Source organism: Manis pentadactyla, chromosome 3 (genome assembly GCF_030020395.1).
Source record: "Manis pentadactyla isolate mManPen7 chromosome 3, mManPen7.hap1, whole genome shotgun sequence".
Taxonomy (NCBI): domain Eukaryota; kingdom Metazoa; phylum Chordata; class Mammalia; order Pholidota; family Manidae; genus Manis; species Manis pentadactyla.
Genome location: NC_080021.1, coordinates 37771963 through 37788897, shown reverse-complemented (window position 1 = coordinate 37788897; position 16935 = coordinate 37771963). Strand labels below are relative to the sequence as shown.

Genomic DNA, 16935 nt, shown 5'->3' with positions numbered 1-16935 from the left:
ATAATAGGTTAGTGTAAATATTGCATGGGACATACTTATATTAAAAAGTATTGTTTATCTGACAAACTTAAATAGGTGTTCTGTTTGTATTTGTTTGTTTTTGCTAAATCTGGCAGTGTGATAAAGCAAGTTGAATGGGTGGACTCTATGGCCCACACGCCTAACCACTGTGTTCCAGTGCAAGTGGAGATGTGGGTCAACAGTAATACCAGCCTGTTTGGGAGGAAATGAGCACCGAGGTTAGGTTGAGGGAGAACGAGAAGCGCAGGGGACTCGTCACCCCTTCTTACCTCCGGAGCTCTCCTGGTGCTGCTATCCCCACCTGCCGGCGGTACAGGAGATAAAGGAGCTGAGTGCACAGTCCCAGCCTTTGGGGACGAATGCTTGGTTCTGAAGCCAAATGCACGAGGAAGTGGAAAACAGGGAAAGTAAGAAAGCAAGTGCGAGTGTTGGTATGGGATTCTGCAGCCACCGTGTCACATGCACACCTCCTTTCATAAATCTTGGGATCAGCCATGGCAGTAAATGCGTGCACCTAGAAATCAAGCCCAATAACCTATGGCAAAACCAGAGCCCACTATTACGTGACCATCTTGTGGACTACTATTTTTTCTTAATTTTTTAATTAAGGTATTATTGATATACACTGTTATGAAGGTTTCACATGAAAAAACAATGTGGTTACTATGTTTACCCATATTATCAAGCCCCCACCCATATCCCAATGCAGTCATTGTCCATCAGTGTAGTAAGATGTCTTGTGGACTACTGTTGACCAGGAACTAGAACCTTGTCCAGGAGCCTTCCATCCAATCAGCTGACATAGACCCAGGGCCATCAGCTCCCTGGCCATGTGGCTGGGTGTGTCACCTAGGCCAGAAGGCTTGAGAAAGTGTGACACCTCCAGGGTAGATGTTGCGCTCTGCTCCAACACTGAGTGCCAAGCTCAGCATAATGAGCTGCAGGGGCGCTGCAGCTGCAAAAACAATCTTTCCTGTAGTTAACAGGGTAAACATTTGTAAAACTGAACATCAAGCAAATATAACACAAATCTGAGAGCTTAATGGGACCAGTGTGATACTCAGGAAAAGGCAGTAAGAATTAGCGATAAGAAGATAAGCAGAAGCGGATACATTATTCCTTGTTGTGGAGGAACTGGGATTCATAAAAGAATATGAAAACATAGACACACACACTTATGTTTGATAAAGCTATGCAATATATTGTAGTTTATATTTAGCAGTGTTTTAAAATTATTTTTATTATTTCCTCTTCTTGTTTTCAAGAGACCTGAGTTACAGAGCCCCTTGAGATAGGATATACATGAATAGTACTGAAATGGCTAAGTTGTGGCCCAAAGATGCCAAGCATTGGCAGTTTACGTCTCTTTTCAAGACAATTTTGAAAATGTATTAACTAGTTACCTTACTCCCAGTTTCCCTGTCCTCCGGTAATTCTTCTATACTGCCACTAGAATTAGTCCTCTAAAACCTAGAAGGTTTTGATCACTGTCAACTGCATAAAAGAGAAAATTGTAAAAGTTAAATACCTTTTGCAATCTCTTTTCAAACTGTTTTCCAAATTCGTCTTTCATAAGCTGTTTCTCCCATCACAGGCTACCCCTGTCTTCTCTTGTGGATTACCTGGCTCAGACTGTACAAGCTTCTCCATTTCCATCTCTTTTCCAGTCCCTATGTCACACTCTGCAGGACAAGAACCAGCTAATCACCAGACATTTTCAGTCCTCCATGTCTTTGCCTGTGCTGTTCCTGTCATCTGGTCCCTGCAGTGCTGGAGCTGGCTGGCTTGCACCAGCTCATGCACATCTCCTCCCGGCTCTGTTCAGTGATATCACATTGCTACCTTGAAATCTGCTGCAGTAAGGAAATGTACATGACAGAAATTAGCAAATGCTACACATCAGGGCTTCTTTCTCCCCCTCTCGGAATGCCGGTTGTTAAACATTCACCAGCACATCATTACCGTCTCCCACTCTTTGCCTGGAAGATTCTTACATATACTCCAAGACAGAGTGCTTCTCTGTGATGCTTTCTTTGACTCCCACAGAGGAACAGGGAGAAGAACGCAACTCCTCTGTGCTAAGCATCTGGATGGGGTGCTTTACATACATAAATCTCATGCCTCTATTAATAAACAGTTGGACAATATCCCTGCTCCTTCACTTCACTCATGAGCAGGCCACCAGGTCAGCAAGCAATGGGCAATCATGCTGACGCATACAGGGACTACTTTGTGCAAGGGATTATTGCTACAATAAAAATTGTGACACATTCTTAAATAAATAAATAAATAAATAAATAGAATGAAACAGTTATATTATAATTGTTTGTTTGTGATTGCATCCCTGATAAGTGCTAAGGACAAAGACTGCAATCTATATTAATCTTAAAAACCCCAGGAACCTTAAAACAATCTTTTAGAAGTAGTGGATTTTGAGTGAATGTGAGGTATTCCATTAAGGAAAAACCAGGAGGAAAAGCACTGCTTTGTTTCACCTGTCTCTCTTCTCCTGGAGACAAAGAGTACCCCCGCACATCACATGCAGAGCTGAGCATTTTACCAAGGTCTTCTGTTGGGTGTCTTGTGAAAACCTACAATAAAAAAATTTATACAAACACAGGTATGACACTTGTGGTGTGTTTATAGACATAGAAGGGGCTATAGGAACTGGTTACAAAGATGGAAGTTTTAGGTCTATGGGAGGCAGGTGGGGAAGGCATTTTTAGTGACCACTCTTGTTGAACATGGGAGGGCAGAGGAGGTTCTTAGCATAGTACCTGGCCTGAAATATGGACTTAATTAAGGTAGCTACTACCACCACTATTGCCACCATCACTACAATCTTTTTTTTTAGTTGAAGTGTCATTGATATACAATTTTATATTGGTTTCAAATATACAATACAGTAGTTTAACAATTACCCATATTATTAAATCCTCATCCCCACTAGTGCGGTTACTATCTGTCAACATGGAGAGATGTTACAAAATCTTTGACTATATTCTCCATGCTGTATTACTATCCCCATGACCAACTAATATTATGATTGAGAAGTTTTGTGCCCCTTTATCCCCCTCACACTCCCCACCCACCCATTGCATTCCCTTCCCCATGGTAACCACTAGTCCCTTGTGGTTCCATATGAATTTTAGGATTATTTGCTCTAGTTCATTGAAAAATGCCCTTGGTACTTTGATCAGGATTTAACTGAATCTGTAAATTGCTTTGGGTGGAATGACCATTTGACAATATTAATTCTTCCTATCCATGAGAATGGGATAGATTTCCATTTATTTGTGTCTTCTTCAATTTCTCTCATGAGTGTCTTACAGTTTTCAGAGTACAGGTCTTTCACCTCCTTGGTTAGGTTTATTTCTAGGTATTTTATTCTTTTGATGCTATTGTAAATGGATTGTTTATTTCTCTTTATGCTAGTTTGTTGTTAGTATAAAGGAATGCAACAGATTTCTGTGTATTAATTTGTATCCTGCAACTTTGCTGAATCTAGTTTTTAGTTCTAATAGTTTTTTGGTGGAGTCTTTAGGGTTTTCTATGTATAATATCATGTCATCTGCAAATAACATTACCACCACCTTCATCCTCTTCTCCATCATCAGCATCAGCATCAGCATCCTTGAACACTGAAGGTGAGCAGGGCTCGGCAAAGCTAAAAAACTATTCAACTGACGTGAAGCTTTGTTTGGAAGCTTGTAATTTTCCTTTCACCCTCTCACTTTTCTTTAAATGTATTACAACATCAAAACACTGCAGAGAAAGGTTTTTTTCCTGTGGCTGTTGGGATGCTTTGTAAATATGACTCATCTACCCTCACCTCCCAGTGAGAGAGGCAGATAGTAACTACTCCTTAAACTTTATTTGAATAGATGCTGTGAAATGATTGGCTGAAAGGGCCTTCCATATAATTTATTCAATTCAACTTAACCAAAAGCTAGGATGTAGATAAAAAATTATGTCACATTCATTCTTGAGAAAATAGTCCATGCAGAAGCAACAGTAAAACATGCCTACTGTATTCTAATCTTATTGCTGCACAGTAAGTATTTTTCAGTGACAGTAAAGTATCCTGATCTTATTGCTTATTGGCCTATTGCCGAAGGCCAGAGAGTTGCAGCAATAAGATACAAATAGGGATTGTTGTGGGCTGCAGTGGGTGCTTCATGGAGGAGATGAGACCTGGAGCACAGGTAGGGATGTATCATGAAGGATGTCTTGAGGGAAGAAAGTAACAGGGGTAAATGTTTACAGCAGCATTGTCTGCTCTGTGTTTTGCAAAATGGCATTTGGCAAGGAGCATTCTAAGACCAATGAAGTTTGGGAAATACTGCACATACCCATCTTGGATTAGACTATTTACTACATGCTCTGAGAACACCTAAAGGGAAGAAACCTGATTAGCTTTGTTTAACCTAAGTTTCCATAGCATGTAGTTCATCTGCGTCAGTCATCATCCTTCCACTGGGCATCAAGTTTGGTGGCATCAGTAATCTTGAGATGGGGGCACCAGAACAATGAATAGTGGTATCTACTGGATAAATTGTTTTGAACATTGTCTTCCATTAAATAATTAAATAACCAACCTGGTTAATTTTGGCAAGCTGACCCGATCAAGTCCTTGTAATGATGAAGAGCAAATTTCAGAAGAAGCAGTTTTTAGATAATTTGCTAGAATAGGTACTGAAAATCACTTGGCTTAGACTGCCAAAATCTGCCTTCAAAAACTCAACTTCATGCATTTTCACGATTGTGCCCTTGACCTTAAATATGATTGTTGAATATAAAACATTTTCTTAAAATACAGAAAGGAAAGGAAACAGCCCATTATAGACCTATATAGCAAGTGGAATTGAGCTAGAGCTTGAGCAGTCTGCCAGTTGAGCAGGTCAGGAGAGCAGCGGGGATGACTTGAGACCCTGAAGAGTCTCATGGGAAGCTCATAATGAGAACATTGACCTTTTCCTGATTATCCACCCCCAGGACTATCTACTTCCTGTTTAGTGCACAAAACAAAGCGTTTAATATTAGCAATCACCTACCTCCAGGAAGTAACAATGGAAGAGAATCATGGCAATTTGGGGGAGTCAAGAGGAATGTCAACTTCAGAAGAAGCTTCTAATGGTGTTGAACAGGAAGTATCATAGATTTCAAGAACTTCTAAGCAGTAGAGGAAATTCTACCAGGAAATTAAAGTACCTGGAATTTGTTCTCAAAGCTGTCCACTTCCTTCAAAGAGTTGAGTGATTGTGAAAGCCCTCTTAATACTCTCATGAAGCTCTGATGGACAGTGAGAGCTGCATTTCCAGGCAAAGGGGGTGACAGGACATAAGGTTTCAGTCCTGAGTATGAAAAATATATATTGAAAAACTAGAAATTTCTTTAATTCTAGCATAATGTGGCTTTCTGCCATAGCCAATATTCATGAATATTATTGACAAATAGATGGCCAAACTTAGGGATGAACCTTGCATGTATACAATGGAGAGACAAAATTTTCTGTAGTTGGGTTTAACAACCACTGACTGCACAAACTCTTAAGTAAAGTGAGGCAGAAAAGGTTTACTGGACAGCAGAAGAAAAGGAACGGCATTGAACCACACACAGAGACTTCTGGATGAGAATGTCTGAGGGTATTTCCCAATTCACGACAGCGGAAGGATGTGTTTATATTTTAAAAACTGTATATTATTTGTAGTATTGCTTCTTGCTCTTAGCGCAGCAGCTCAGTGTCTAGAATGTAGGACTCACTCAGGAAATATTTTTAGAATGAGTAAATAAATAGAAGTAATTTAAATTAACTGGTGGCTATTGCATATAATTAATTTTATTTATTTATTTATTTATATTACAAAGCATAATTTTTTTATTTTGGTATCCTTAATATACAATCACATGAGCAGTACTGTGGTTACTAGATTCCCCCCATTATCAAGTCCCCACCACATACCCCATTAGTCACTGTCCATCAGTGTAGTAAGATGCTATAAAGTCACTACTTGTCTTCTCTGTGCTATACTGCCTTCCCCGTGCCTCCCCCTACATTATGTGTGCTAATCATAATGCCCTTTTTTCTCCTTATCCCTCCTTTCCCATCCATCCTCCCCAGTCCCTTTCCCTTTGTTAACTGTTAGTCCATTCTTGGGTTCTGTGAGTTTGTTGCTGTTTTGTTTCTTCAGCCTTTTCTTTGTTCTTATACTCCACAGAAGAGTGAAATCATTTGATACTTGTCTTTCTCCACCTGGCTTATTTCACTGAGCATAATACCCTCTAGCTCCATCCATGTTGTTGCAAATGGTAGGATTTGTTTTCTTCTTATGGCTGAATAATATTCCACTGTGTATATGTACCACATCTTCTTTATCCATTCATCTACTGATGGACACTTGGGTTGCTTCCATTTCTTGGCTATTGTAAATAGTACTGCAATGAACACAGAGTGCATATGTCTTTTTCAAACTGGACTCCTGCATTCTTAGAGTAAATTCTTAGGAGTGGAATTCCTGGGTCAAATGGTATTTCTATTTTTAGTTTTTTGAGGAACCTCCATGTTGCTTTCCACAATGGGTGAACTAGTTTACATTCCCACCAGCAGTGTAGGAGGGTTCCCCTTTCTCCACATCCTCGCCAACATTTGTAGTTGTTTGTCTTTTGGATGTTGGCCATCCTAAGTGGTATGAGGTGATATCTCATTGTGGTTTTAACATGCATTTTTCTGATGATTAGCAATGTGGAGCATCTTTTCATGTGCCTGTTGGCCATCTGAATTTCTTCTTTGGAGAACTGTCTATTCAGATCCTCTGCCCATTTTTTAATTGGATTATTTGCTTTTTGTTTGTTGAGGTGCATGAGCTCTTTGTATATTTTAGATGTCAACCCCTTACCAGATATGTCATTTATGAATATATTCTCCCATACTGTAGGATGTCTTTTTGTTCTGCTGATGGTGTCCTTTGCTGTACAGAAGCTTTTAAATTTGATATAGTCCCACTTGTTCATTTTTGCTTTTGTTTCCCTTGCCCGTGAAGATATGTTCATGAAGAAGTTGTTCATGTTTATATTCAAGAGAGTTTTGCCTTTATTTTATTCTAAGAGTTTTATGGTTTCATGACTTACATTCAGGTCTTTGATCCATTTCGAGTTTACTTTTGTGTATGGATTTAGACAGTGATCCAGTTTCATTCTCTTACATGTAGCTGTCCAGTTTTGCCAACACCAGCTGTTGAAGAGGCTGTCATTTCCCCATCGTATATCCATGGCTCCTTTATCATGTAGTAATTGACCATATATGCTTGGGTTAATATCTGGACTCTATTGTGTTCCACTGGTCTGTGGCTCTGCTCTTGTGCCAGTACCAAATTGTCTTGATTACTGTGGCTTTGTAGTAGAGCTTAAAGTTGGGAAGTGAGATTCTCCCTGCTTTATTCTTCCTTCTCAGGATTGCTTTGGCTATTCGGGGTCTTTTGTGGTTCCATATGAATTTTAGAACTATTTGTTCCAGTTCATTGAAGAATGCTGTCAGTACTTTGATAGGGATTTCATTGAATCTATAGATAGCTTTAGGCAGGATGGCCATTTTGACGATATTCTTCCTACGCAAGAGCATGGGATGAATTTCCACTTATTAGTGTCCTCTTTAATTTATCTTAGGAGTGTCTTATAGTTTTCAGAGTATAGGTCTTCCATTTCCTTGGTTAGGTTTATTCCTAGGTATTTTATTCTTTCTGATGCAATTGTGAATGGAATTGTTTTCCTGATTTCTCTTTCTGCTAGTTCATCATTAGTGTATAGGAATGCAACAGATTTCTGTGTATTAATTTTGTATCCTGCACTTTGCTGAATTCAGATATTAGCTCTAGTAGTTTTGGAGTGGATTCTTTAGGGTTTTCTATGTACAATATCATGTCATCTGCAAACAGTGACAGACATCTTCCTTAAAAATCTGGATTCCTTTTATTTCTTTGTGTTGTCTGATTTCTGTGGCTAGGTCCTACATTTCTATGTTGAATAAAAGCAGGGAGAGTGGGCATCCTTGTCTTGTTCCTGATTTTAGGGGAAAAGCTTCCAGCTTCTCACCATGAAGTATAATGTTGGCTGTGGGTTTTTCATATATGGCCTTTATTATGTTGATGTACTTGCCCTCTATAACCATTTTGTTGAGAGTTTTTATCATGAATGGACGTTGAATTTTGTCGAATGCTTTTTCAGCATCTATGGAGATGATCATGTGGTTTTTGTCCTTTTTGTTGTTGTGGTGGATGATGTTGATGGATTTTTTAATGTTGTACCATCCTTGCATCCCTGGGATAAATCCCACTTGATCATGGTGTACGATCTTCTTGATGTATTTTTGAATTCGGTTTGCTAATATTTTGTTGAGTATTTTTGCATCTATGTTCATCAGGGATATTGGTCTGTAGTTTTCTTTTTTTGTGGTGTCTTTGCCTAGTTTTGGTATTAGAGTGATGCTGGCTTCATAGAATGAGTTTGGAAGTATTCCCTCCTCTTCTCTTTTTTGGAAAACTTTAAGGAGAATGAGTATTATGTCTTCTCTAAATGTCTGATAAAATTCAGCCATGAATCCATCTGGTCCAGGGGTTTTATTCTTGGGTAGTTTTTGATTACTGATTTAATTTCATTGCTGGCAATTGGTCTGTTTGGATTTTCTGTTTCTTCCTGGGTCAGTCTTGGAAGGTTGTATTTTTCTAGAAGTTGTCCATTTCTTCTAGGTTATCCAGCTTGTTAGCATATAGATTTTCATAGTATTCTGTAATAATTCTTTGTATTTCTGTGATGTCCATCGTGATTTTTCCTTTCACATTTCTGATTCTGTTTATGTGTGTACATTCTTTTTTTTCTTAGTAAGTCTGGCTAGGGGTTTATCTATTTTGTTTATTTTCTGAAAGAACCAGCTCTTGGTTTCATTAATTTTTTCTATTGTTTAATTCTTCTCAATTTTATTTATTTCCTCTCTGATCTATATCATGTTCCTCTTTCTACTGACTTTGGGCCTCATTTGTTCTTCTTTTTCCAGTTTCAATAATTGTGATGTTAGACTATTCATTTGGGATTGTTCTTCCTTCTTTAAATAGGCTTGGATTGCTGTATACTTTCCTCTTAGAACTGCCTTTACTGCATCCCACAAAAGTTGGGGCTTTGTGCTGTTGTTGTCATTTGTCTCCATATCTTGCTTGATCTCTGTTTTAATTTGGTCATTGATCCATTGATTATTTAGGAACATGTTGTTAAGCCTCTATGTGTTTGTGAGCCTTTTTGTTTTCTTTGTACAACTTATTTCTAGTTTTATACCTTTGTGATCTGAGAAGTTGGTTGGTACAATTTCAATGTTTTTGAATTTACTGAGGCTCTTTTTGTGACCTAGTATGTGGTCTAGTCTGGAAAATGTTCCATGTGCACTTGAGAAGAATGTGTATCCTGTTGCTTTTGGGTGTAGAGTTCTGTAGATGTCTGTTAGTTCCATCTGTTGTAATGTGTTATTCAATGCCTCTGTGTCGTTACTTATTTTCTGTCTGGTTGATCTGTCCTTTGGAGTGAGTGGTGCATTGAAGCATAAATTTTTTTTTTTAGAGCCATGTTAGCTCACAGAAAAATTGAGGAGAAGATACAGCAATTTTCTAAATACCTCCTTCCCCTGTACATTCATAACTTTCCCTATTGTCAACATCCCTTCCCAGAGTGGTACATTTCTTACAGTTGATGAACCTGTGCTGACATATCATAATCACCCAAAGTCTGTGGTTTATCTCAAGGTTCACTCTTGTTGTTGTACAATCTATGGGTTTGGATAAATGTATAATGTCATGTATTTGTCACTATAGCATCATACAGAGAATTTTCACTACCCTAAAAATCCTGTGTGCTCCACCCATTTTTCCCTTCCCACCCTCCAACCCCTGATCTTTTTACAGTTTCCATAATTTTGCCTTTTCAGAGTGTCCTGTAGTTGGAGTGATAAAATATATAGCCTTTTTTGACATATGCACCCATGTGTTTATTGTAGCACTATTTATAATAGCCAAGATATGGAAGCCACCTAAGTGTCCATCATAGATGAATGGATAAAGAAGATGTGGTACATATACACAATGGAATATTATTCAGCCATAAGAAAACAAATCCTACCATTTGCAACAACATGGATGGAGCTAGAGGGTATTATGCTCAGTGAAATAAGTCAGGCAGAGAAAGAGAAATATTATATGATTTCCCTCATTTGTGGAGTATAACAACAAAGGAAAAATGAAGAAACAAAACAGCAGCAGGCTCAAAGACTCCAAGAAGGGACTAGTGGTTACCAAAGAAGAGGGGTGGGGGAGGGTGGGTGGGGAGGGAGGGAAAAGGGGATTGAAGGGTATTATGATTAGTTCACAAGGTGTGTGGGGGGGTCATGGGGAAGACAGTGTAGCACAGAGAAGATAAATAGTGACTCTGTGGCATCTTACTACACTGATGGACAGTGACTGCAATGGACTATGGGGGGGGGACTCGATAATATGGGTGAATGTAGCAACCACATTGTTTTTCTTGTGAAACCTTCATAAGAGTGTATATCAATATACCTTAATAAAAAATATAAATATAAAATAAATAAAAGACAAAAAACAAAAAATAAATATATAGACCTTTTCAGATTGGCCTTTTTCACTTAGAGAAATACACATTTAAGTTTCCTCCATATTTTTTCATGGCTTGAAAGCTCATTTCTTTAGTGCTGAATAATAGTCTGTTCTCTGGATGTACCACAGTTTATTTTCCATTCACCTACTGAAAGACATCTTGGTTACTTCCAAGTTTTGGCAGTTATGAATAAAGCTGCTATAAATATACATGTGTAAGTTTTTGTGTGGACATAAGTTTTCCGCTCTTTTGTGTAAATACGAAGGAGTGCAATTGCTGCAGCGTATGGAAAGAGTATGTTTAGTTTGTAAGAAACTGCCAGACTATCTTTCACAGTGGCCATACCAAGTTCATTTTATTATATACATTTAAAAAGCTGTAAGTCAAAGAACCCTCTTAGATACCTATACATGTGAACTACATGCACCTAAGAACTGTAGTCAAGACTAGTGACCACAGTGAAAAGGTCACATGCACAGCCAGTTTACAGAAGGGGTTTTTAACAAGGCTTATTTTTGGTGGGATCTGTTGCATGTTGGATTATACTAGGAGAAAAAGGCCAAATATTGAGCCTAGTACCAATGTTTGATTATTGGATTACATTCATTTAGTCTCTTTAAATCACAAGAACAAACACCCCTCTGTCTCAAGTATGAGAGTTTCATGTTCAAATCCTCAGTTCAGGCCTTTTTGCTTTGTCTCAGTTATGATTTAATCAAATGAGCTGCACCTAGATTAGCCTCTGGTGTGATGCAGCACCCAGTGACACATGTGACTCTGTAGCCAAATGCAGCCCAAGTTTGCCAGATGTTTCAGCAGAGCACACAGCCCATCTGTTCATTTGGCACTTTACTGATGCATGTGGGAAGGGGGACAGATGCAAGGGCCTGGCTTTCAGCCTCAGCAACAATAGTAACGACTTAAGAGGAATATTTATTTTACATATTTACTCAGATGTTTGGGAATGAGCTTTAGAAAAATCAATAAAAATAATACAAGCTGTGAGGGAACTTTGAGATCATCAATTCCTTCTCCCTGATGTTGAATAACAATTACCCTGTAACTATACATTTCAAAGGAAAGAAACAAACCCTTTTATAAAAGTGTTTCTACCCAGGCATGAATCTAAAATGCAAACAATCTCTTTTGTCATACATACATGCATACACACACGCACACACACACATTTTTTGTGTCTACACATATATCTATATACATACATATACATATAAATCTCTATATATACATATATGGATATCTATTTCAACATTATGTTGGGTATATGGGGAGACAGAGAAAATGCAAGTTATGATCTTTGTCCATTTCTGAGATTGTTGTCCTAAGGCCCTCAGGAAGTTCTACTAATTAACCCCTTCTGCTAGGATTACTTAGCTGAGGGGTCTGCTTGAGGGGTCAGAATAGCTGGGCTTACCCTCCACCCAGTGCTACCAAGAAGTTGTAACCATGTGGAAGTCATTAATTTCTCTGGATTCAGTTTCTTTCATTGCCTGATGAAAGGATTGGACTAGAGGCTCGCTGAGGAAGCCAAATGTCTAACATCCTGGGACAAAAATCTTCCCAACAGCACTATAAAACCTTAAGAATGAATTATATCAGTGTTCCGTGTTGCTCTACTGAACTACTGTGAGGAACCAGCAAGCTGAAAAAAAAAAACCCTACAATAACTAGGAAACTACTGTAAGATGGAGAGGAAGGTCTGATGACTTCTGTTTTGTGACACTCAATTGCTTAGGAACTGTTTCAAAATATTCTTCAATAGGCAGCATCTCATTTTCATCTTATTTTGCAGCCATTGACATGACACAAAGGTTAAGTCATGAGAAGAATCTGGGAAGGAAATCAGTGTTCAGTTCCTCCATTACTGCTTTCTTTTGTGTTTGACTTTCTTGTAGTGTACTGTTTTGATTCCTTTCTTATTTCCTTTTCTGTTTTTGTTCTTTTAGCTATATTCTCAGTGATTATTCTGGAGATTTCTTAAACATACAAGAATCTGCTTTGAATTAGCACCAGTTTAGCTTAAAAAACACAAAAACTCTGCTTCTAGCAACTCCATCCTCCTTTTATGTTGTTATTGTCATCACAAATAACATCCTTATACATTACATGCCCATTAACATAGATCTACAATTATTGTTTATACATTTGTATTTTAAATCATATGAGGGGAAAATGAATTATAAACTAAAAATGTAATAATACTGCTTTGTATTTATCTATTAGTTACATTTATCAGTGCTCTTTATTTCTTCATATGGCTTCAAGTTCCCCAAGTATACTTTCTGGAGGACCCCTTTAGCATCTCTTCTAGAACAGGTCTACACATTGCATGTATCAGGAAGTGGAGGTGGGAACCAACTTGGAGGTGTCTGCAGGAGATACTTGGCAGGCTTTCCCCAGAAGCCTAGATCAGAGCCAAGCTCCACCAGAGGACCCCATATTGAGCTGGATTCAGAGAACTGTCATTTTCTCTGCCTCATTCAGTCTTTGAACTGGGAGGCCAGGCACCTAAATTTTAGTCCTGGTTCTGTCCTTAACTAGCCATGAGACTATGGACAAAGTCATTTATCTTATTTGGGCCTTTTTCCTTATCTGTGAAGTTAGGTGTTCTAGATCAGGGTTGTCAAACTTTTTCAGTCAAAGGCTAGATAGCAGGTATTTTAGTTCTGCAGACTGTAAAGTCTCTGTCATAACTATTCAACTCTGCCATCATAGTGCAAAAGCAGCCATAGACAATAGGTAAATGAATGGGCTTGGCTGTATTCCGATAAAACTTTATTCATGAAAGTTGGGAGCAGGCCAATTTAGCCTGTGGGTCATAGTTTGCCAGCCTCTATTCTAGATGGTCTTGGAGAAGAATCCTTCTAGCTTTAAAATATCAAAGGTCTGATGATCTGTGCTGTTGTTATCAGTTGTCCTTTTACTCCTTCACACCATTCCAGAGCATTAGCTATGTCAACAATACAATGGTAAGAATCACTACCACTACTTGTGTATCTATGAACCAAGCATTTTGTTTGTTTGTACTTTATTCATTCCTCCAAACAAGATTATTAGGTGGGTACTATTACGATCACCATTTTGCACAGAAAGGAACTAAGGCAAGAGACGTTCCTTAACAGGTCCCAGGCCACCAAGTTGATAATAACAGAAAGTAGGCCTCCAAAACCTCTGCTGTTTCCTTCATCTCCTATCTCCTAGATTAAAGGATTTTAGCACAGTGGAGAATCCAATTTTCTTAACAGGGAGGAAAAAATCTTAGATATGCTAATCTAAAGAGTAAGCCCCCAAAATTCCACACAGATTATTTAAAAATTATAAGTAACTGAAGTAATTAGTGGCTGACTTAAAATGCTCTCTCTCAAGATGCAAAGCCAGCAACAGAACATGTCGATGCCCTCGAAAAAGTCACCACCTGTCTGGCAAGATCTATGAGAGAATTAGTGAACAAAATACAATTCTGAATCAAATACAATAAAAGAGCTTTTAATTTATTAGATTTACAATAGAAGTGCTAATCGTCACTTTGTGCACTTGTCAGACAGCTAGACACATTCCCTCAGTACTGCTCTGTCCGCAGCACGCAGACCATCTCCCAGAGGGATGCACTCAGGTCCTGGGTTAGTTCCCTGTGGCTGCTCTAGCAAGTTACCACAAATATAATGGCTTAAAACACGTATTTTTTATCTTAAGGCTCAGGTCAGAGGTCCAAAATCTGTCTCACTGGGCTGAAGTCAAGGTTTTGGTCTGGCTGGTTCCTTTTGGAGGCTCTGAGAGGAAAATCTGTTCTGTTGCCTTTTTCATCTATTTCTAAGCTTTTTCTCTGTTTCTTGGTTCATGGCCCCTTCCTCATTGTCATTTCAACCTCTTGCTTCTCCAGTTCTCCATACATGTCATACTAGTCTGGCCTCCTGTCTCTCTCTTATAAGGACCCTTGTGATAATGTTGGGCCCATCCAAATAGCCCAGGATAATCTCCCCATCTCTAAAGCCTTAATTTAATCACTTCTGCACAATCCCTTTTGCCATATAAGCTAACATTCACAGGTTCCTGGGATTAGGACATGCTGTCTTTGGAGAACCATAGTCGGCCTACCACAGGTCCCACCCCCAGCGTCTCCCACAGGGAAATCATGTACTTACCTACAGTTGGTTGTGTTTGTTTCCAGACCTCTTTTTGTGTTTGTTCTTGTAACTAATTTAATTTAAAAATCATGAAACCAGTGAAATCTGAGGACCAAAAGAGTTGCAGTGCCTGAGGAAGCCAAGTTAAATGAAGCATGGTGACATATAAAAGATGTGGTCAATTTAGGTGTGGCCAGGAAATCTGTGAAAGTGTGGGCAAAAAGTATTAGAATTAACATTTGGAGCTAGGTTGTGTAAGATAGATGAAGCAGAGGGATTCTCAAAAGGACTTGAACAAAAGGACAAGGCCTCATACACAAAAATTGGTCAGCAACTGTGCATTTAGATGTTCTTATTTGAAGTAAGTGTGTTTAAATTATGATATTCCCACATCAATGACTTTTTTAGGTTAACAAGCCAATCTGTCTCCAGTCTTAATAAAAGGGATTCTATTGAACTGGATTCAGGGTTTCAGAGACAATATTTATCATTTAAGGCTGCAAAAATTTGGGAAGGAAGTTTAACCAAAAGACTCAGGCTTAAACTACACCTGAAAGCTATATGGAATCTGAATAGGTCAATGGGGGTTGAGGGAGGCACATGGGATGAAACAAGTAACATACAACTGTAGGGATAGAAATGTGTAGGAATGATGATTTCAACCCATGAGACAGAACCTCAATTCTGAGTGTGGGTCTCATTTCAGCAGTGTCAGCACTACCTGGGAGCAGGTGAGAAACTCAGACTGTCAGCCTCACCCCCGGCCCATTGAGTCACAATCTGCAATTTAACAAAATCCCCAGGTAATTATTTGCACATAACCTTTGAGAAGGGCTATTTTAGAGAGAGCAGGAATCTTCCTAAACTGCACCAAAGAGTTAATATGGTATCACATAAAACAGAATGGCAGCTGAGTTTATTAAGCACCTATTTTGAGCCAGGCAAACTAGCAAGGGTTTTACAAACCCTGTCTTAATTCTCAAATATCCCAGTCTTGTGAAATAGAGTTGATCTTTATTCTCAACAATGAAAAAAAATATTCTTTACTCTCTGTGATCACTTTGGAGTTGGTATAAAGGATATGTTAGTGTCTCAAAAATCTCAAATAGTCACTTTTTAACATTCAATATGTAAAATATTTTGCCATAATATTTCTTTGCTCTCTTTGTTCCCTGGGTTACACACTTAGAGCTGGAATGGTCTCAGATAATTTCAACCTAGAAATGATCATTTCTAGGAAAGAGAGGCAACTCAAAAACACTGGTTAAGACAAGAGTAAAAAAATAATAATAAAGCAAGAAATACATACTGTTACATGAAACTTGGGGATGATAAGTGAGACTGAGCCAAATTGTGAAGAGGCTGGGATGGATTCTGGGTACTCCTACAGAGCTGCGTGCCTTAGCAGCTTCTGCAAAAAGAAAGGGCTTACCATTGAGGTTTTGTGACAGTCTGTCCTGTCCTTACCAGACTGGAAAAAGATGAAGTTCATGTCACCTTCCAGCTCATCCCTGAGCTCAGTGCTCAGCCCACACTGGACAGGGCAGACGGCATATCGGCAGCACCCTGATCTTGGTGCCGTAGAGAGCCATGAACGTGTGTGTGCCATGCTCGCTGGGTTGGTTTTCAGGGGACCTCCCGTTCTAACTAAATTCCTTTCAATAGGAAAGATTCAGTTGGTCTCCACCCAGCTGTACTCTTCATACAGTCGGGGGTGGCAGATAGAGACAATGGCCCCAAGTGCCAAGTGGCAGGCTGAGACCCAGTGGAGGCTCATGGCCTCTGGGCTTGAACCCAGAACTGAACCTCATTGTGATGGGGACTGGGAGGCGTTGAGGGGATAGGAAGGTTGGGTGGTGAGGGGCATTCCTTTCCCTCACACTTTCACAGAGCACATGTTGTATTCCAAAATCAGGAATTTGAGCGTGGGAAGAAGTGGTTTAGCCCTGGAGAAAGGGAAATGAGGATCATGCATCTCTGCAAAGAGTTGGAAACTAACAAAATCAGGCCATCCTTCCTTACCAAGCATGATTCAATGGGATCTTTCTTTGGCGGCTCCCAATACAGCTTTAAAAGTATCTGAAATCCAAGAAAAATTCCTGCAAAGCAAGGGATCTTCCCT

At 39.1% G+C, this 16935-nt stretch overlaps 1 long non-coding RNA gene across 1 annotated transcript; it reads right to left on the bottom strand.

Annotated features, from left to right (window-relative positions):
* Positions 1 to 1419: 1419 nt before the first annotated feature.
* LOC130683151 (uncharacterized) lies at positions 1420 to 16368 on the bottom strand. The gene is made up of 3 exons (XR_008996763.1): positions 16246 to 16368; positions 2517 to 2612; positions 1420 to 1515 (listed from the first exon to the last, which is right to left on the bottom strand). It is a non-coding gene; the product is annotated as an uncharacterized LOC130683151 (long non-coding RNA).
* Between the last annotated feature and the right edge of the window lie 567 nt (positions 16369 to 16935).